The sequence below is a fragment of the Quercus lobata genome, chromosome 3 (genome assembly GCF_001633185.2).
Source record: "Quercus lobata isolate SW786 chromosome 3, ValleyOak3.0 Primary Assembly, whole genome shotgun sequence".
Lineage (NCBI taxonomy): Eukaryota > Viridiplantae > Streptophyta > Magnoliopsida > Fagales > Fagaceae > Quercus > Quercus lobata.
The window spans coordinates 65,855,887-65,877,914 of NC_044906.1; the positions used below are offsets into that span (position 1 = coordinate 65,855,887).

General features: G+C 36.0%; 1 long non-coding RNA gene across 1 annotated transcript; it reads left to right on the forward strand.

Moving 5' to 3' along the window:
• Positions 1–18,372: 18,372 nt before the first annotated feature.
• LOC115979410 lies at positions 18,373–20,883 on the forward strand. Its single transcript, XR_004089050.1, has 3 exons — positions 18,373–18,623; positions 19,557–19,623; positions 20,591–20,883. It is a non-coding gene; the product is annotated as an uncharacterized LOC115979410 (long non-coding RNA).
• Positions 20,884–22,028: the final 1,145 nt, after the last annotated feature.

The window sequence follows — 22,028 nt, forward strand, 5'->3', positions numbered from 1 at the left end:
TACTGGGGACTTTAATTGCTATAACTCGTTATCGGCGGTAGCCGAGGTTTCTGCCTCTGGCCGATACTATATAGCAGCTACTTGACATTGTCGAGCAGCTGCCTGACTCCCTACTATCTCTAGCACTTGGTCTCCGGATGGATACTTCACCTTCTGATGCAGGGTGGATGAAACCGCTTTAAGGGTGTGAAGCCAAGGTCTGCCCACAATGGCCGTGTACGGAGAGAAAACATCAACGACAATAAAATCCACCTCCACCACATCCGTGCCTGACTACACGGGCAGCCTGATTAGCCCCATAGGGGTGACCAACCTTCCCTCAAAACTCACTAGAGGGGAATTACAGGTTGTTAAGTTTTATGGTTTCAAACCTAGCCCCTTGTATAAATCTGGATACATCACATCCACAGCGCTTCCCTGATCAACCATCACTCTTCGGACATCGTACCCGCTGATCCTCAACGTTACCACCAAAGCATCCTCATGGGGCTGTATGGTTCCAACCAGATCCTCATCTGAAAAACCCAAAATCAAGGGAACACGCCTCCTGGCTCTCTTCAACGCCTGAGAATGATCCTCGGCCGGGGATCGGGACACCGATAACACTCTGGAGGGGCAAGATCCAGTCCTTCCAGGGGCCGCAAAGATAACGTTAATCGTACCCAGGGGGAGCCTTGATGAAGCGTCCCCACGCACCTTGGAACCGCCCTGGCTCACCCTTCCGCTGGAGTGGTGCAGGAGTTGCTTTAACTTCCCTTCACGGACTAACTGTTCCAAGTGGTCCCATAAATTCCTGCAGTTGTCTGTCATGTGCCCATGATCCTGATGGTAATGGCAATACAAACTCGGATTGCGTTTTGTAGGCTCTCCTGCCATCTTGTTCGGCCACTTGAAGAATGGCTCGTTTTTTATCTTCTCCAAAACCTGCTGAACAGGCTCCCGAAATACTGCATTAACAACCTGGGCGTCCGCCGAGCCCGACTGCCCAACAAAGTCCCTCCTTGGTTGGCTGTTATTATAACGATCCGACCTGAAATCCCTCCTCTCCTGAGGGACCATCTTGGCATTTCCTTTCCCCTGTAGTTGATCTTCTTCTACTCTTCTGTACTTATCTATTCTGTCCATCAGCTGACGCACACTAGTGACAGGTTTACCCGTCAAGGACTTCCTCAAATCATGATCAGTTGGGAGGCCAGACTTAAAAGTGGTTATGGCCACAGGATCATTCTTTCCCTCTATTTCGTTAAATGTTTCCCAGTACCTATCCGAGTAACTCTTGAGAGTCTCGCCCTCTCGCATAGACAACGTAAACAAGGAACCCAAAAGCCGAGGAATTCGGCTACAGGTAATAAAGCGAGCACCAAAAGGCCGAGTCAGTGTTTTGAAAGATCCAACAGAATTGTTCCTTAAGCCATTGAACCACCTCATCGCCGTCGGACCCAAACTCGATGGAAAAATCTTGCACATCAAAGCATCATCTCTGGAATGAATAGCCATCTTCTGGCTGTAATAGCTTACATGTTCCACCAGGTCTGAATGGCCATCATAAAGGGAGAACGTAGGCTGATGGAACCGCCGAGGAGGGGTAGCATCATCTATGTTCCTCGTAAAGGGTGACTTGGAAATTTGACTCAAGGCCTTGTTCATGGCGTCATTTCCTAAGACCCTACTAGTTGGACTTCTACGCCTACGTCGATGGCGACGTTCCTCTTCATAAGAGAAAGTTTCGCTTTGCGGAGTTTTCGATCTCCGCCTGTAACTAGTTCCATCCGACTCCCCAGATGATGGTTCAGAGCAAGGTGGGGAACGCTCCCGCCGTGCATGGCGCAATTCTCTCTTCAAGTCTGCAATCTCATGTTGCAGATTCCCATCACGTTTCGCGTGGGAGACGTGACTCTTCCCCCGTGAAGGGCTCCTGGTGGTATGAGTTGTATGTATACTCCCCTCCCGGACTTCTCTCCGTTCGGGACTCCTTCGAGGACCCCCATGCTGAGAGCCCCTTGACTCCGCCTGATGCAGGTTGACACCATCCTGATGCGGTCCCACTGCGGAGTGAGGTTGCTCAACTCCTTCCATCGGAAACGTTGTAACGGAAGTTCTATAGGCTAACACAAGCTCTTCCCACAGACGGCGCCAATTGTAAGGACACGATTCGTGGCGGACCGTAACAGTGTTGGGTTCGCACGTAAAAAGGCCCAGACAATATGATTTGTAGAGCGTGGATGTAAAGAGCTAGGTTAACTGTGGTCTCCCTTATAAAGATTCGTTCCCATGCAATCCTTTTCTTTAGTGATCAAGGCAACTCTTTTTCTCTACTCTTGCTTTCCTCTTTCTTTTTTTTCTGTTTTTCTCTCTCTTCTTCTTTCTCTTTCGATCCCCGTCCTCATGCTCTTCTTTTAGTTTATATACCCCCCGTTGTGTTCCATCCTCACCGCACACGTGTAGGTTGGGTCCGGAAGATTTCTTTCTGTCCCATCTAGCACCCCCTGGAACTTCCTATGGGCAGCTGTAAGGCTGCTTCCTTACTGTTCAGGTATCACCTCCACATTAATGCGGCCAGAGAGGTGGTTAAGAGGTCATTAATGCGGAGGCAGCTGTAGTGATAGATATTTGTTTGCCTTATCTCTTTCGTCCTTGGTCGATCACTTTGTCTTTTACGGTGACCTAATTCTGAGGTCTGGTTGCGATAGGACCACATCCTAATCGTCCTCAGACGCACACTGCCGAGGAGTATGGTGTCCTCGGACGAGTACAGAACCCTACTCTTGTGATGTTGACTACCATCGTCTTCAGTAACTACATTATGACCTGACTTGGCCTCCTCGGACGGATATGCATCCTCGGATGGGCCGCGGGCCCAATATTCCTGAATCAATCCTGAACTTTATGGGCCTATTGATCGAACAGTCCCCACATCTAGTATAGCTGTTTTCAATAAGTATAATCTATAATTGCCCAACAAATTTCACAATTGCTAATGCAATATTATATTGTGATTGGTGTGTAACAGAAGTGATGTAAAGTTGGTCTCGTGGGAAAATAATGTTGTTCTGATCACAATATGTCACCTCAACAAATTGTAAAATAAAATGCTAAATTTATTATGTTTGTGTCATTTTTGGTAGTTTTTGGTGGAATATAAATTATCTAGCACAGTTGTCACTTAGTTCTCGGTATTAATGTTCTTACAAAGAAAATTCTCTAATACTACTCGACTACCAATCAAATATAGAAAGGGACAGGCGTGCAAGAGTTTATTTTTTTTAATTAAACATGATTAGTTTGACGAGTGAAATTAAACATTATTAAACCTCATTGCTTAGCTCTCCAAGCATAGACTTTTAATAAATTAATTCGCATTTTTTTGAAGAGTGAAACATGCTTAGTTTTGTTAATTCATGCATAATTCTTGATTTTCCACCAATGATACTGATAATCACAATTTATTAGAAGCATTGCCTCATTAAAAACTTCAGCGTGGCATCAATCATATAAAACAATCTTAGTTTTCAATAATTTTTTTTCATAAACTTCAGCTGCATGTTACGGTGTCACTCAAGCTTGTTTAATAATAAAATATTTTTTAGAATGTTTAGAAATATGGTCCATGCATGGGAACTAATCTTTTTATTTCAACTGAAGTTAGAAACTAGAAAAATGTCAAACAAGTGAATATTTTTTTTCAAATCTTATTTTTTTAGTTGCTAAAAATTGGTTAAAATATGATTCTATATATAAAAAATAAAAATAAAGACTTCAAAAATTTGTACATAAGTAAATAAACTAAAAAATTAAAAGAAAAATCACTTGCCAGACAGACACTAAATTATTTAAATGTTCCTGTGAATGAACAAAATGGTTTTTATTGAACAGTCAAATTTTCATATTCTAAGAGATTCAAGCAATGATGAGAGTAATGGAGATTTTTTATTCTAATGTTAATGCGAATGAAGAAATGAGTGGAATAGAAAGTTAAATTTTCATATCTTAATGTATCTAGTGCATTAATGCACTGAACACAAACCGCGCATGTCCAATACACAAATGAGTAGAGTGGATAGTCAGATTTTTCATTGTCTATGAGATTAAGTCAAGGCAGTTACATTTTCCAAAATGCTTTTTTTTAGTGTTATAGTTTGGATAGCAACGCGTTTGCATTTGTGATGGCGGTTGCCTTTTTTGTGTGGGTCCCGTACACTGTTCATGGAACCCGCAAGTACGAATTTCAATAATTTAAAAAAAAAACTGGGTCTCACTGCACTATTCACACATTTAAAAATTATTTTACTACAGTATTTTCAATTTTCAGCAATAAAGAGGAGTTATTATCATGGGACCATTATCATTGCAAAAGATATTTGATTTAAAGCTAAAGACTTCAAATTCCAAACTTCACCAAAGTTTTAAGGAAGCAATAGCTGCAATACATGTGTAATCATGTTGTAGAATCTATTATACAAAAGTTTAAAAAGTAGTCGTGGAAGTTCATGCCAGAGGAATTGGATTCTATTGGGTCATCGTGATAGAACGATCAAGAAGATCATAATTCACAACAAAACGTTTTCCAAAGCTTAAAAAAATAATAATAATAATAAATAAAATAAAATTAGTCAAAAGTGCACAGACCCAGAAAAAGAAAAAAGTTAAGCCAACCAAACGCGGATTTAGGCTTGAAAGTTGGAAGTTGGAACATATAAATAAATATATATGAAAGGTAAAGGCATCTGCCGCCAGGGCCTAACTTGTCACCCCCACATGCGTAGATCTTTTGAGGATTTGGTCTTTTTCTTCACAATTCCATTATATTACCAACAAAATTTATGTATAATTGTGTTTTTGATACCGTAAAATTCAAACATCAAACGTCCATTTTATGATATTAGCTCTCACATACTAGTTGGGTTTTAGTGTAAATGGAATCTAATTCTAGATTTCTAAATCTCTTAATTGACAACAAAAAATTTAACCAGTTGATTTAGCTGAAACTCGCTTCATATAGTTTCTTAGTTCTTGTAACTAAATTCTTCAATTGAATTTGATCATGTAGTAGTTCTATTGACCAATAAATTTTGTAGTTGAATTTAAATGTTTCTAAGAAAAAATAAAATATTTTTTAATTAAATTTAATTAAAGAATTTAATGTATGATATCTTAACTACTTAAGTTTTGTCTTTACATTACCGTCACTTTGATTTTTTAATTTCACAAGCAACTTCCAAAGTCCATACTTGACTAGATCAAAAGAACTTAGTTGCTTTATTACATGGTAGAGAAGATACGGTAATTAATTATTACTAATTAATCAATCATCCTATAGCTTTGGCATTATATAGAGATTTCTAAGCTTGATTATATAGTTGGGACAAAGGTTTAAGTAGTATGACAAATTCAAGGTATGTTTGGATACCGCTTATTGCTGAAAACTGAAAACTAAAAAATGAAAACACTGTAACAAAATAAATTTTAAATGTATGAATAGTGCCGTGGGACCCAGTTTTAAAGAAAAATTTGTTGAAATCCGTACTTATAGGTCTCTTGAACAGTGCATGGGACCCACACAAAAAAAGCCAAACACAAAAAACTTTCATTTTCAGTACAATCCAAATGCAGGCTCAACTATATTCCTTATCAGATTAAAAGTTCTTATGATCTTATCTAAGCTCTTTGGAATTCACTATACAAGAATCAATATAATTTTCTGTCCATACATTTTTTGTTCTTTTTTCTTTTTTAAATATTTTCTGTTGAAACACGGTTTTCTTTTCGATTTGTTTTTATTAATATAAGTCAATCCACTAGAAGATGACATTAATTAAAGTCCATCATTTTTGAGTCCATGTGACCTTTGGAACCAGCCGCCTCAGTTAATAACTTGATATATGTGTTGTTTTTTTGCAATGGAAAACGATTCGCATCCCAATTTGTAAGGAATAAACTTCATCTAGTTTTATCTTCAAAGATTCCTAGCTATAAGCAAGATTTGCTGAGATCACAATTTTTTGCTAGACTTGTTTTAGAACAATATCAGTAATATAACACATGAGGTCCAAACTCCAACTCTTTAATTTTATTTGGATTAAATAATAAAAGGACGTCTCCGGTGTGAACTCATCGACACATGTCACGTGACAGCAATAAATAATACTATATGTATCACTGGAGTCTTTCTTGGTTTCAGCTCCAACTATTCTTTCAAGAACATCATTGCCATCATACATTAAATATTGTCTGTCGTGATCTCAACTCTCAATTGCAATTGCAATAGTCTCCCCCTCCTTTCTTTCACGTTTTTCCTAAAGACTTCTTAGTTCTCACACAAAGCATATTTGGAAATGCTTTTACACTGGTTTTTCTTTTAATGGAGATTAATGTACATATTAATTTCCTTTCTTTTTTTTTTGAGAAATTTTTTTTTTTTACTTGTGTATAATTATTGTCCCACGGATCACGCCCCCTGGTACATTGTTACTTGGGCTTTTTGGTAAGCCCATAGGTACTACCAACTACCAACGCATAGTAAGGCGTGTCACTACTCACTACTCAACCCTACTTCCATGATTTCTGCATATTAAGAAGTATGAGTCAATCCTAATACTCAAACCCACAACATCTTTGCACTTAGTTCAAAGTGACGTGTCTCTTCAAGGGCTTCCTACCTATGTACCACACTCGCTGGTGATTAATTAATTTCCTTTTAATTTAACTTGTTAGAACAATGTTCGCATTTTTCTAAATGAATTAAACTTTTGAGATAAATGATAAATTATCATAATATTAGAGCTTGGGATCCTAACTTATCTTAGCTAAATGTGAGGTCAAATTATTCTCTCAAAAGTATTTTTATTTTTTAGTTCCTTACTGTCGCATTAAATGTTATCAGTTTCAATTGCTTTCGAAAGAACCCACCTCATTCTTCTTTCATCATTTTTTTTTCCAAAGAATTTTCAACGAGCACGTTGACGTCGAGGAAAAACGTGAATTATTAAGCAACAAAATTATTTTCCTTTTTATTCTTTTTGTAAGAATTTAATGTGTCATTTGACTAATTTCAAATAAAGTCAATTAAAAAATAATTAACATAAATATTAAAATTCAGTAAAAGTTCATAATAATATGACATCAAAATCTATATTTTTGATAATCACATCAAAATCTATATAAAACTAAAAACATTTGATTTTTGGTTGGCCTAATAATATTGTGTCTTACAATTTTACATACCTATATTATAATATGTTTTTTTTTTTATAAAATTTAAATTCTATTATATATTTAAATCCTTTTAATTGTTGAATTTCATAAAAGGATCCTTTTAATTCTATATCAATATTATAATATGTTTTTTTAATGAAATTTAAATTATGTTCTATATTAAAATCGTTGAATATCTTCTTCTTTTTTGAGTGGAAGTTGAATATCATATTTAGAAAAAAAAAAAAGAAAGTCATATTATGTTAAATCTTCCCATGTATTGCACATGTTACTAACTAGTTTACATATAAAACAAAACCCTTTAATATGAAAAGGAAAATCATCCAAACAAGCCTATACATTAACTGACTCACTCTTGTATGTCGGTTTTTAGACCCCTTAAACAATTGATTAAACCTAGGTAATTAGCCAAGTTGTTACTTAGTCCAATTAAACAAGTCTAGGTTATCACAATAATAAAGATCAAATCATGCAAAGCAGCGGAAAATAAATAACACACGATATGATCACCCAGGAAACCAAACCGGTAAAAACCTGGGGAGGATTTGACCTAGCTATCCTTAAGGTAAACCTGAATCCACTATCTGAAAGAATCGAAGTTCATACAAAAGGACTTACAAGCACCCCCACTTGACTTCCTAATGCTACCAACCAGTAGAACTTACTGACACGACCACGTGCAAGCTCCAAATCCACGGACTCCTTCTTTCTTGGATTCCCACCAGCTACAAGCACCCCCGCTTGTGTATTCTTTAAGGTTTAATGGCAGCAACTGTTTTAATCATCAAGGTGTAGAGAATATCTCCTCCTTGAAAACCCTAAATTTGTGTAAAGGAAAGCTCCTTTAGATCTCACAAGAGATTTACACAAACCGCAATATGAGCAACACTAAAACGTGGCTAGGGTTTGCCTTTTATACTTAGGACAAATAAGAACCCCTAAAAACATTTTAAAACAACTAGGACTGAGTTGGAAAAATCTGCAGAAAAGCAATCTGCCCGAGCTTCGATCGGTCAAGCCTAAGTTTCGATCAATCAAGCCAGGCCGAAAGCCACAGTGCTTTCTGCTTTACACTCGATTCCAACTTTACATTGACATACAACTTTGAGCTAGTTTTAAACACTTCTAAACACATTGTTTTGATCATGGTTTGGCAACAATACAAATTAGAGTTCTAAATACATAAAGTCCTACACTTTAGAACCTAAGAAACTCCCCCTTTGGCAATCCGTGACAAAACACAACTTAGAAGCTCAAAGTTTACAAAATGAAAAGCCCTTTACAAAATAATGCTCATAAACCAAATTCAATCCTAACTACTATCCATCAGTTGCAAGTGTAGACAGCAGCTCAATTGAATCAACCTGTATATTTCCTGAAACACTAAACAAAATGCATAACCGCATGTGTGGAAATAATACAAGTAAACAAAATAACTTCTTGATTTCAAACAACACACAAATAAAGACATATATCAATGAATAACTCATAAATATAGATCAATAAGCAATTTGAAACAAGAAACAAATAAAGTACCAACAAAAACATAAAACTCTCCCTAACATGAATAACCTATTAAAAACAAGGTAAGAGCTAAAAATGTTAAGTACACAGTGAAGCACCTAGATACAATCTAAAACTCCACAAGCTCCAACCAAAACAAATAATCTCCCCCTGAAAACAAAAACTCTACAAAGTACTTCCCCTTTTTGTGACGGAATGCCAAAGGGCAAACAAGATATCCATCATCAAAAGGGAGGTGGTCTAAACTGCGCCAACTCCGTACGCAAGGCACGGATCTCATCAAGTACGTCCACCAAAATTTGTCCTTGAGCCGCTTGAACGGTCAAGATATGATCCAACGTGCGACGAATGTCAGAATCATCCGTAGCAGTCGGTGGAGGAACAGCAGCATCAGCATCAGCAGCAGCACCTGAAGTCTCAGCAGCAGCTGTACCTATAGAAGAGGGAGGAGGGGGAACACTACTAGATGACGCACCTCTAGGATGAGAAGGAGGAACTCTCAACTGAGCAGCCTTCTAACGAAGAAAGGTGGCACCTATGGGAGCTATCACATGAACAGGCTCACCTGACGGAAAACCATCTAGACCTAAATAGAGCAGAATCCTATGAATGAAAATAGGATGAATCAGCGCATGCCCTACGGCAGAACTCTTATGAATCTCGTTCAAAGAACGAAGGAACAAGTGAGGAAAACTGATGGACGCTCCAGAAGCAAAGGCGTACAAAAACACACATTGCTCTAAAGGGATGGTGTGGAAGTGAGAGATAGGCCACAAGGAATGACACGCAATCCTAAAGAAGAGATAGGCAGTCTCGGTAAGTTCAGTGGACGTGATCCGAGGATCAGAACCCCACTGGATAGATGACCCAGTGATGTAAGACATGACAACATCTAAAGAGGGTGACTCATCATAGGGATAGTCAGTATCCCGAACAACCGGCACCCCAAGAGCCTCAGCCACTACCCGAGGGGTAATGGTGAACTCTACACCTCGTATCCAACTCCTAACAAGGGTGTTGGAATCATAGACGTGACAAGAGAGATTTGAATATAACTCTCTAATCAGGGCGGTCGGAGGTGGATGATCTATCTCTACGAGAGGCAACCAACCCCTAGACTCAAAATTGGCCTTAATGGCCGGATCAAGCGCATCTAACACAACAGCTCGATATGATCACCAGGAAACTAAACCGGTAAAAACCTGGAGGATTTGACCTAACTATCCTCAAGGTAAACTTGAATCCACTATCTTGAAAGAATCAAAGTTCATACAAAAGGACTTACAAGCACCCCGCTCGACTTCCTAATGCTACCAACCAGTAGAACTTACTGACACGACCACGTGCAAGCTCCGAATCCACAGACTCCTTCTTTCTTGGATTCCCACCAGCTACAAGCACCCTCCAATCGTGAAAAGATTGTCTCAGATGGGAGTGGCGACCAAGGAGAAGGATTTGAGTGTAGGGTTTTCAGTTTTGGGTTTCCTGCGTATTCTCTTGCACACTCCAATCGTGTTTCCAAGCTGAGTTTGTGTTTGTGCCAAACGCTTTTTTTTTTTTTTTAAAGACAAGCATCCGGTCAGATGGGAGTGGAGACAAAGAAGAAGGATTTGGGTCTAGGGTTTTCAGTTTTGGGGTTTCGTATTCTCTTGCAGACTCCAATCGTGTTTTCCAGGTGAGTTTGTAATTGTGTCTAATGCCTTTTTTTTTTTTTTTTTGCTTTTAATATTCCAATATTGCAAAATAGAACTCCAATCGTGTTTTCAACCCTAGAGTTTTTAATTTTATTTTTTAACCAGGTGAGTTTGTAATTAGGTTCTAAATGTTTAGAACAATTGGCAAATCGTGAACACAAACTTGTCTAGATATAGATCTTAGAGTCCATAGATTTTATTAGACAATGCTCAATATGATTCAAGTCAAGATTCAAGAACATACAAGCTACAGGAAGAAGATTTCATAATCTGTCTGGTTTGACCAATCGAACGACAGGCTCGACTGATCGAAAGTCGTATCTGCAGAATTTTAATTAAGCTCAAACAGCAGTTCAAGCCCATTTAGGATTAGGGTTTCTAATCTACTTCTCCCAATATATAAAGGAAACCCTAAGCACGTTTTTATGTGGCTTTTCAGAGAGAAAAGAGTGTGCCTCTTTTGTATTTAGGGTTTTGTTCCTAAAAACTCTCTTATGTCTTCTACCGGTGCTATTCCTTGAAGAATCTCAAGATCCGGTATTGTAGAAGTTGCTACCTTCTCTTGTCATCAAAGGTGTTAATGATCTAAACCTTCAAGGGTGGTCTTGGAGTCACAAACAGGAGAGTTTGTGTTGCTAAACCTTTGAGTGGGATCTCAAAGTCACAAACGGGGGTGTTTGTGTTTTGCAAAGGCCAAAGAAAGAAGGAGTCCGTGGATTCGGAGCTTGCACGTGGTCGTGTCAGTAAGTTCTACTGGTTGGTAGCAATAAGAAGTCGAGCGGGGGGCTTGTAAGTCTTATTGTATGAACTTTGATTCTTTCTAGTGGATTTGCTTTTTACCTTGAGGATAGCTAGGTTAAATCCTCCCCAGGTTTTTTACCCGGTTTGGTTTTCCTGGGTGATCATATCATTGTCTTATTTATTTTCCGCTGCTATGCATGATATGATTGTTTGATTGTGATAACCTAGACTTGGAATTTGGACTAAGTAACAACTTGGCTAATTACCTAGGTTTAATCAATTGTTTAAAGGGGTCTAAAAACCAACAAGTGGTATCAGAGCGGGTTAGCTCTTTTGTTTTAGATCTTTTGATCTAAGAGCTGATCCTTGACCCCTGTTGTCATGGATAATTTGAAGTGTCTTTCTGACCATGTTTCTGCTCATGCTTCTGTTGATTTTATTGATGCCTGTGAAACTCTTCGTAAGGAATTATTGAAATCTATGAAAATTGCTAAGAAATTAAAGGAAGAGTTAAAATTGGCTAATCTTGAAAAAGAGGAATTGGTTGTTAGATTAGATGAATCTAATAAAAAGAATGAATTTTTGAGAAATCAAATTTCCTCTCAAGATGAGAAGATGAAAAGCTTGGAACAAGAGTTAGTTGAATCTAAAGCTAAAATTGAAAATTTGACTTGTACCAAGTTTGCTGTTGATAACAGAAGTATTTCTGTTTATCTTAAGCCTAAAACTGAGAAAGTTTATATCCCTCCTTTTAAGAGGAATAATAAAGAAAAGGCTTATTTTGCTAGGTTAGACAAAGGTAAAAGTTCTGATGTTGACGCTGAAGTTTCTAAACCTATGTCTAAACCTACTGTTAGAGAGCATAATAAATCTGTTTTTGTGCCTACTTGTCACCTTTGTGGTGTTGTTGGTCATATTAGACCAAATTGTTCTTTGTTGAGGCAAGAACCAAAGCCTGTGACCGGAAACCCCACTAGGAATACTGATGTTCCTAAATTTATTCCTGTTTGCCACTTTTGTGGTGTCCGTGGTCACATTCGTCCTAATTGCCATAAATTGAAATTTAAGCATTCTGTGTTTCAATCTAGGATATGTAATGATATTTCTCCTGCCATAAGTCCATATAAATTGTTTCATATTATTTTGAAAAATTTGAGCTTGTTGGCTTGTGAAAGGAATTTGCAGGATTTTAGTCTTTCTCAGAAGATTAGTGTAATCCCTCAAATACACTCTGCTTCACATGGATTTTCACCTACAAAGCTGAAGACTTGTGCTAGATGGGTGAGAAAAGATTCTCTAAGGTGAGTGTTGCTGACTTGTCCCTGATTTAATTCTTTCAATTATTTGTGGATATGTTTTGTTTTTGTTGTTTTGTTTTTTAGTTTTTTTAAAAAAAAAAAAAATCCAAAAACATTGAAAAATTTCAAAAAGACAAAAATATTTTATTTTGAGTCTTGTTTTATTTTTCTTGAGGATTACATGAATTATGATATCTCTCTCTTGATTTAGAACATGCTTGACATTGTGGAGAAACTTGAATAGTATGTGTTCTATAAGTGCTAAGCTATTTCTAATTTTGTGTGAGTGTGTACTAGTTTGTACATGTACTCATGGATTAATTAAGAAATTGATATTTCTTGTTTGTGTACCCTCTATAGCTTAGTTAAGCACTGTCATGCATTGCATTTGCATTGTTCATTTAGCATAATATGTGTTTTTTTTGTTTTTGGTCATATAGTTTTAAAACCAAAAGGATTTTTGTATTTTGTATTTCACATCTTGGATTTATAATCAAGGATTGGCCATATTATCTTTACATAACAAGTTTATGTACCTTGTTTAGCTTTGATGAGCTTATTTATTGCACTTTACTAGTTGAAGCTTTGTAGTGCATGTTGTGTGGGAAAGATATTTATGGTGTTTATCACTTTGTCTTAATCTTGAAGTCACATGTTATTTGACTGTCGGACTTGATCCTTTTGAGAAAGGCATAAATAACCATCTCACCACTGTTCACTTGCCAATCATGAACACCTTAGTGCATATCATAAGATTTTGTGCTCGAGAAAGTGTAGCACATGCACAAAAAGAACATAAGGTGAAGTCTCAGGTTAAATTGCTTAATTCTTAAAATCAAAATTGGTATGTACTATTAGGCTTGATGCCAAATCACATAATTAAAATTGGTGTGTATATTATGAGGCAAATCAAGAAACTTACATGATTGCAAGCTTATGATCTAGGAGATGTGGAAGTTATATGATGTAACTCTTTAGGTGATAGTCTCTTTTAAATTCTATGTGATGAATTTCGTAGACTTTGTGATTGATTGCTATTCACATATCACCTCACATGTATCTCAAGCTTTTGCTAGTTGCACACACTACACAAGTTACTCTTTGTTAAACTTGGTACATTATATTGTGTGTGATTTTGTTTTGGCCAACCAAGATTAAAGTTCCTCAATTTTAATGCAAAATGTGTTTAATGTTTGCGCTTTGAGAACAAATTGATTGAAAATCTTGATTTTGGAAGATTTGGGTTGAATTCAAGTGTTTTTTTGAAAAACTTTTCGTCTCATACTCATGCATTTTTTTTTATATAAAACAATGTGCTTTGAGGAGTTTCTGCATTAAAATGCTCTGTTTTTCAAAAATCTGATTTTTCCAGATTTTCGATCAATCGAACCTGTTTTTCGATCAATCGAAATTGCGATTAAAATTTTTGGTTTAAGTCTGCCTGACTCGATTGATGTTCGATCGATCGAACCTGAAAAATTTTCAGTTTCTATGTTTTTGACCAAATTTTTTTTTTCATGCATCCTTTGTGTTTAGGATTCACATGCATTGCATTTTTCTTGTATCCATCTTGCAGTTTTGCAGTCATATCTCTCATTGTTTTCACACATAACATGCATACACTTTGCTACATTAGGTACTCAACTTGATCAAAAAATTGATTGATTACTTTTTGAGCTATGTACTTTCTAGTATATGCTATTTTTATGTGTGAATTGTAGAAAATTATTTTCTTAAGAGATATGATGGATAGTCAATGTGAAAATATTTTCTCTACTCATGCAACTGTTTATGGGTCACATAGTGCCATGTTTGCATTTTATTGAAAGAGAGAATATTTTTTTCTTCATGTGTATCCTCAACTTAGTTTTTTTTAAAACTGGGTTTGTGTCTTTTTCTTTATCCCTAACCCCTTTATTTTTCCCCAAAACTGTTTTTCCCAAAACTTGTTTTGTTTTTCCTATTTTTATAGGGGGAGAAATTTTTTTTAACCTTTGTGGTTCTTAGGGGGAGTTGTTGCTCTTCATAGGAGGAGTTGTCTCTATTTTCTCTTACTCTATTGCGTATGTTTTCTATTTACCTTCTGATTAGGTAGACTTTGTCAATACGTGACAAAAAGGGGGAGACATAGATGAACTGTTTGTTTTGTTTAGGGGGAGAATATAAAAAAAAAAAAAAAAACTTTTGTTGTATCTAACTTAGGGGGAGAGTTAGTTTATTTTTTTTATATTCTGTTTCATATTATTGTTTATATGTCTTTCTTTCCACACATGCGGTGATGTGTTTGTTGAGTGTTTCAGGAAAGACAAGTGCATTCTGATCAAGACTTTCTACCTCTTCTTGCAACTTCTAGGTTAGGAGTCTTAGATTGGGATTTGTGATGTAATTGGGCATTTTATTGTATTGGGTTGTTCTTGTATTTGAGCATTTCACTTTGTATGAAAGTTTTGTCACGAATTGCCAAAGGGGGAGTTTGTTATGTTCTAAATGTTTAGAACAATTGGCAAATCGTGAACACAAACTTGTCTAGATATAGATCTTAGAGTCCATAGATTTTATTAGACAATGCTCAATGTGATTCAAGTCAAGATTCAAGAACATACAAACTGCAGGAAGAAGATTTCATAATCTGTCTGGTTCGACCGATCGAACGACAGGCTCGACTGATCGAAAGTCGTATCTGCAGAATTTTAATTAAGCTCAAACAGCAGTTCAAGCCCATTTAGGATTAGGGTTTCTAATCTACTTCTCCCAATATATAAAGGAAACCCTAAGCACATTTTTATGTGGCTTTTCAGAGAGAAAAGAGTGTGTCTCTTTTGTATTTAGGGTTCTGTTCTTAAAAAACTCTCTTATGTCTTCTACCGGTGCTATTCTTTGAAGAATCTCAAGATCCGGTATTGTAGAAGTTGCTACCTTCTCTTGTCATCAAAGGTGTTGATGATCTAAACCTTCAAGGGTGGTCTTGAAGTCATAAACAGGAGTGTTTGTGTTGCTAAACCTTTGAGTGAGATCTCAAAGTCACAAACGGGGGTGTTTGTGTTTTGCAAAGGCCAAAGAAAGAAGGAGTCCGTGGATTCGGAGCTTGCACGTGGTCGTGTCAGTAAGTTCTACTGGTTGGTAGCATTAGGAAGTCGAGCGGGGGTGCTTGTAAGTCCTTTTGTATGAACTTTGATTCTTTCTAGTGGATTTGCTTTTTACCTTGAGGATAGCTAGGTTAAATCCTCCCCAGGTTTTTTACCGGTTTGGTTTTCTTGGGTGATCATATCATTGTCTTATTTATTTTCCGCTGCTATGCATGATATGATTGTTTGATTGTGATAACCTAGACTTGGAATTTGGAATAAGTAACAACTTAGCTAATTACCTAGGTTTAATCAATTGTTTAAGGGGTCTAAAAACCAACAGCTTTTTTTTTTTTTTTTTTTTTTAAAGACAAGCATCCGGTCAGATGGGAGTGGAGACAAAGAAGAAGGATTTGGGTCTAGGGTTTTCAGTTTTGGGGTTTCGTTTTCTCTTGCAGACTCCAAGTTTTCTAGGTGAGTTTGTAATTGTGTCTAATGCCTTTTTTTTTTTTTTGCTATTAATATTCCAATATTGCAAAATAGAACTCCAATCGTGTGTTTTTTTTTTTTAACCAGGTGAGTTTGTAATTGTGTCTAACGCCTTTTTTTTTTTTTTTTTGCTATTAATATTCCAATATTGCAAAATAGAACTCCAATCGTGTTTTCAACCCTAGAGTTTTTAATTTTATTTTTTAAATTTATCAAAAAAAATTATTTTTTAAATATTATGCTGACGTGGAAAAATTATTTTTTAAATATTGTGTTGACGTGGAAAATTGTGGGAGTTTCAAAAGCTTCGGTTTTAATAATTTGATCAATGAAAAATTCAAACCATTATATTCTCCGATAAATCAGAGTAGACAATACAATTGATCCATAAGGCTTTTGACGATAAAGATCTAGTTACAATTATAATACATGTTCATTCCATCTAGATTTAAAAGCATTAATACATAAAATATCAAAATCCTGTTGTAAATTGGTCCTTCTCTGTAGCTAGAGCAAATCTTAAATTTTTGGAACGAGGCTAATGGGCTTAGCTTTTACATGAGTTTCGTTAAAATTTTACTAAAATGCTAGTTTATAGAGCCTAATGCGAGGGCTCTTAAGCATGGCTTTGTGCAGCCTTGTCTATTACTACTCCTCCCATGGACGGAGGTATTATTGGACTTTAGGGGGCAGTGGCCCCCCCTAATTTTTTAAATAAAACATAATAGTATATATTGATGGTTTTTAGACCCCTTAAAAACACAATTGGATTAACCTAGGTAATTAGCCAAGTTGTTACTTAGTCCAAATTCCAAATCTAGGTTATCACAATCAAACAATCATATCATGCAAAGCAGCGGAAAGATAAATAACACAATGATATGATCACCCAGGAAACTAAACAGGTAAAAATCTGGGGAGGATTTAACCTAGCTATCTTCAAGGTAAACCTGAATCCACTATGAAAGAATCGAAGTTGTACAATAGGACTTAGACTGCTAACATCCTATTGCTACCCACCAGTAGAAATTTACTGACATGACCACGTGCAAGCTCCGAGACCACGAACTCCTTCTTTCTTGGATTCTCCAGCAAGTACAAGCACACCCGCTTGTGTTTCTTTAAGCTTCTATGGCAGCAACCGAATGATCATCAAGTTCTTGAATGAATCTCCTTCTTGATAATCCTAAACTTGTGTAAAGGAAAACTCCTCACTGATCTCACAAGAGATTTACACAAACAGCAATATGAGCAACACTAAAACGTGGCTAGGGTTTGCCTTATATACCTAGGGCAAAAATACAAAACCCTAAACGTTTTAAATGAACTAGGACTGAGTTGGAATTCTGCAGAAAACACATTCTGCCCGAATTTCGATTGATCGAGCCTAAACTTCGATGGATTGAACCAGGCCGAAATGCTTTATTAAATCTGCATCAACTTGAATCCAACTTTACATAAATGAACCAACTTTAAGCAAGTCTAAACACGACTAAACATCTTGTTTTGATCATGGTTTGCTAACAATACATATTAGAGTTCTAAATACATAAGATCCTAAGTCTTTAAAACCTAACATATATATATATAGACACTAATTTTAGCAATTTTGTTCAATAAAATTACACTTTGCCCCCTTAACAATATCATTGATTCTTTTAAGAGTAATGCTACATTGACAAACTTTTTTTACAACAGTTTTACAAACTATTGGATTAGCAAATTCTTACTAGTTTGCATCTAGGCCCATCACTTACATCATTTTTTTTACTTACTAATAACTACTCACTACATTAGTAGTTTATAAAACAAACAACCTAACAAAAATTACAAGTAGCAAATTTAAAAAACATTAAGCCCAATCAACCAATTTTACATAAAACAAACAACCTAACCCTTTAAAAAATTTTAAACAAAATAATTTTATCCTTACTCTGAATGTATTAAAGACACCAAAATTATTATAAAAAAACAAAACAAAAAACTTCAACGACGAATTAAAATAGCAAAGCCGAAGGCCAAAGCCGCCATGGTTAGAAGCAGAGCTGCCCCCTTATGTAACACCCCAACCTAATTGCCTAATTAATTTATGGGTTTATATATATGTCATTATTTTAATTACTTTTAAGTGCATGAAACTTTGATTTTGTTATATTATAGAACATATATGCCATTTTAATGTGTTAGTTATAACTTTATAAAATTAAGGATATATATATGTGTGTGTGGGTAATGTGTTATTTATTCTTTGTAGGTAAGTGTGAATGCAAAGTTTATATATATATATATATATATATATATATTTATATGTGTGTGTGTGAATACAAGAAAAATTGGAAAAGGTGTTTGTGATATTTGTTTCTCCCTAGCCATACACGTACCCAAGCCCCAAAAGTCTTCTTACTTTTCTGATTTTCTTGGCTGCTTCTGAAGTCCAGCAGCTGCTTTTCTTCTTTCTCTATTTCCCCTTTCTTTGTTCTTCTTTCTTCTTCCTTCCTTACACGGCAACATCTCTCCCTCCCTTTCTCACCAAAAATTCTAGTTTCTTTGAAGAAGAAATTAGACAATTAACCCTAAGATTTTATCTTCAAAGTGTGTGGGTAAGTAAGTTAAACCTCATCTGATTTTGTGTATTTTGGATAGTAAAATTTGTTTGTTTATTTTCCCTCTTTGTTCTCTACTCTGTTTCTGGAAGTTGAATTGGTGATTCTGTTTTAGTTACTTGAAGTTTGATGATATTTTGATCAATTGAATGCTTATTAGGGTATTTTAATATGTATACTATAGGTATAAAAATACCCAAATGAAATTAAGACCTATTGCTATTTGTTGATGATTTTGTAAGAATATGTACTGAAGCTGTCTCTGTGACAGAGTTGATGTTTACTACAAGAAAATTCTGTATTAAATTGTATTTTGTGAATTAGGATGCAAGGAGTAGTTTTTATGAATTCTAAGACACATATGGTTGTTATAGAAGTGGTCTCACAGCATTTGGATGAACATAAAATTAGTGGTTTAATTTGTAAGTTGCAAGAAATTCTGTCAGGACAGTTTTGAGTATACTACATTGTGTGATTTTTAGTAAATCATGGGTTAATGCTTTGACTCCGAAATTTTTATGGTTTATACTGGACATACAGGGGAGTAGTTCTGTAAAATTTCATGACAATTGGAGGTCTGTGGACAGCCCGTTTGTATTTTACAAATGGAGCATACGTGGCTGTAATGAGCAGTGAGCAATATATACTACACCTAACTTTGTGGATTTAATTCTCAAGTTAGGTTGTATGTTTTGAGTTATAATTTTATACACTCATCCTTTGGTATGTTTGAAGCATATATAAATTTTATGGATTGATTTCTCTATGGTTTGGCTGCAAATATGTTTGATGATTGTATCATATGTTTTGGGAACTTTATGTGATGGGAATTAGGATTTCCTTGAGTTTGAGAGTTAGGTGGTGATTTAGGTATAAGTTTATGTATTAGGAAGAGTTTGTCCATAATAAGTTTTGGTTCTTTTCGTTTAGGTGGCGAGAACGAGAACACGGATACTTGAGCTCCTCGCGTACAATCTCTCGCGCCTTCTGTTTTCAGGTAAGGGACTTGTGCCGTGTGCTTTTAATAAGTATAAAGTTTATTTCGAAAACTAATATGCATTAAAATTTGTCGATTTGAGATATTACATATAAGCATGATTTAAGTAAAGTATATGTTCGGGAGTTGTTCAACCTTATGTATATGATAATTTTGCATATTAATGCTAGTACCTATGTCACGAACATAATATTTTAGAATGAAGTGGATATGCTACTATTATGAAATAATTATGTAAAAGTAAAGCTATCAGAATAATATAGCGTTCGGGTTATTCAACTGTTATGTTCTGAACTCAGCCAATAGGGGTTAATTATTGGCTTTCCATGGAAAGATGTTATCTGTTTGGCCATTTAAAGTAGAGGAAATGGGGTTGCCCGTAACTCTAGGCCATTTAAAGTAGAGGAAATGGGGTTGCCCGTAACTCTAATCTGAATAAGGCCTTCTCCCCAATGTGTACGGACGGCGGGGAGGAATAAAACCTTGAGGAGATGTGCCATCAGGCCTCTCAAAGAGGACAATATCATGCACACGAGGTTACCCAAATGTGATGAGGCCTTCTCTATACAGACTTATCAAAAGTGGACTAACTAATATGTTATGAATAGCTACATTATGTTATTGAGCATGAGAGAATGATTTTGTTAAAATGCATTATGAAAATTAAAAGCTCTCATGAAAAGAAGTTTATGATGAAACATTTTATAGTCTTTGTTATAAAGATAAGGTTACGAAATTATACGTATGTTCCTTATTATGTCCTTTTATTTTTTTTTATACGAAAGGAAAATGAAATATTTTTATTTGAAAAGTTCATAAGTTATTTAAGAGCAATATGAATAGTATGAAGGCTATTTGATCAAAGTTGGCACATCCATAAACTATTTGTTTTATATGCATTCTTATTAAAGGCCCATGGAGCTTTAAAACCTTACTGGGCTTCGCAGCTCACCCTATTATATTTCAGTGCACAGGTTCTTCCTGGAAGCAGCGAGAGTATGAGAGGTGGCAAGGATTCTGTGTTTTCTCGTTTTATTAGAATGTAGAGTTTTGTTGTATAGTAGTTAGCTCTTTTGATGTATAGAAGGAATCAAGATGTACTTGATCCTTTGAGCACATATGTAATTCGGTACTGTAGTTTGTTTTGAACCCCAGTTGTATGTCTTTGGGGTTAGGTTTGTAATAAGAGTTTTGCTAAACGTTTAGCTATGTAAATTTTTACTTGAATACCTTAAGTTTTAGACAGGTGGTATTTGTTTCCAAGTTTGAAGGAAATGAAATGTCAGGGTTGCCATCATTTTTGTATATATTGGCTTTTATGCAAGACAATAGGCAGGAATTGAACAAACAATTCTTGATATGTACCTTCAGTTAGGTTGGTTCGTGTTAATATTGAGGTAAACTTGATATTAACATGCCGGTCATGCTCTAAACTCTGAAATACAGGTTTGGGTCGTGACACCTTAACTCTAAATTCTGGCTCTATCCTTGACTCCTCCTTCTTTCTCAGTATTTTAATTGATTGGGCTGATGAAACCACCTCCTCCTCCTCATAGGAGGCACGGCCTAACAATTGGGAAGGCTTTCAATTTGATTCTTGCTTGTTAATAGTCATGGAGATACTAATTAGTCTTCTTTTTTTTCTCTATTTTTTCAAAACTTTCCTTCTTTTCAAACTCTGTGATAGTTTTTAGACCCCTTAAACAATTGATTAAACCTAGGTAATTAACCAAGTTGTTACTTAGTCCAATTAAACAAGTCTACGTTATCACAATATAAAAGATCAAATCATGCAAAGCAGCGGAAAATAAATAACACAAGATATGATTACCCAGGAAACCAAACCGGTAAAAACCTGGGGAGGATTTGACCTAGCTATCCTCAAGGTAAACTTGAATCCACTATCTTGAAAGAATCGAAGTTCATACAATAAGACTTACAAGCCCCCACGCTCGACTTCTTATTGCTACCAACCAGTACAACTTACTGACACGACCACGTGCAAGCTCCGAATCCACGGACTCCTTCTTTCTTGGATTCACCACTAGCTACAAGCACACCCGCTTGTGTTTTTTTTAAGTTTCAATGGCAGCAACTGAATTGATCATCAAGGCGTAGATAAATCTTCTTCTTGAAAACCCTAAATTTGTGTAAAGGAAAGCTCCTCTAGATCTCACAAGAGATTTACACAAACCGCAAATATGAGCAACACTAAAACGTGGCTAGAGTTTGCCTTTTATACTTAGAACAAATAAAAATCCCTAAAAACGTTTTAAAACACTTAGGGCTGAGTTGGACGAATCTGCAGAAAAACATTCTGCCCGAGCTTCGATCGATCGAGCCTGTCTTTCGATCGATCGAGTCAGGTCGAAAGGCACAATCCTTTCCTACTTTAACTCAATTCC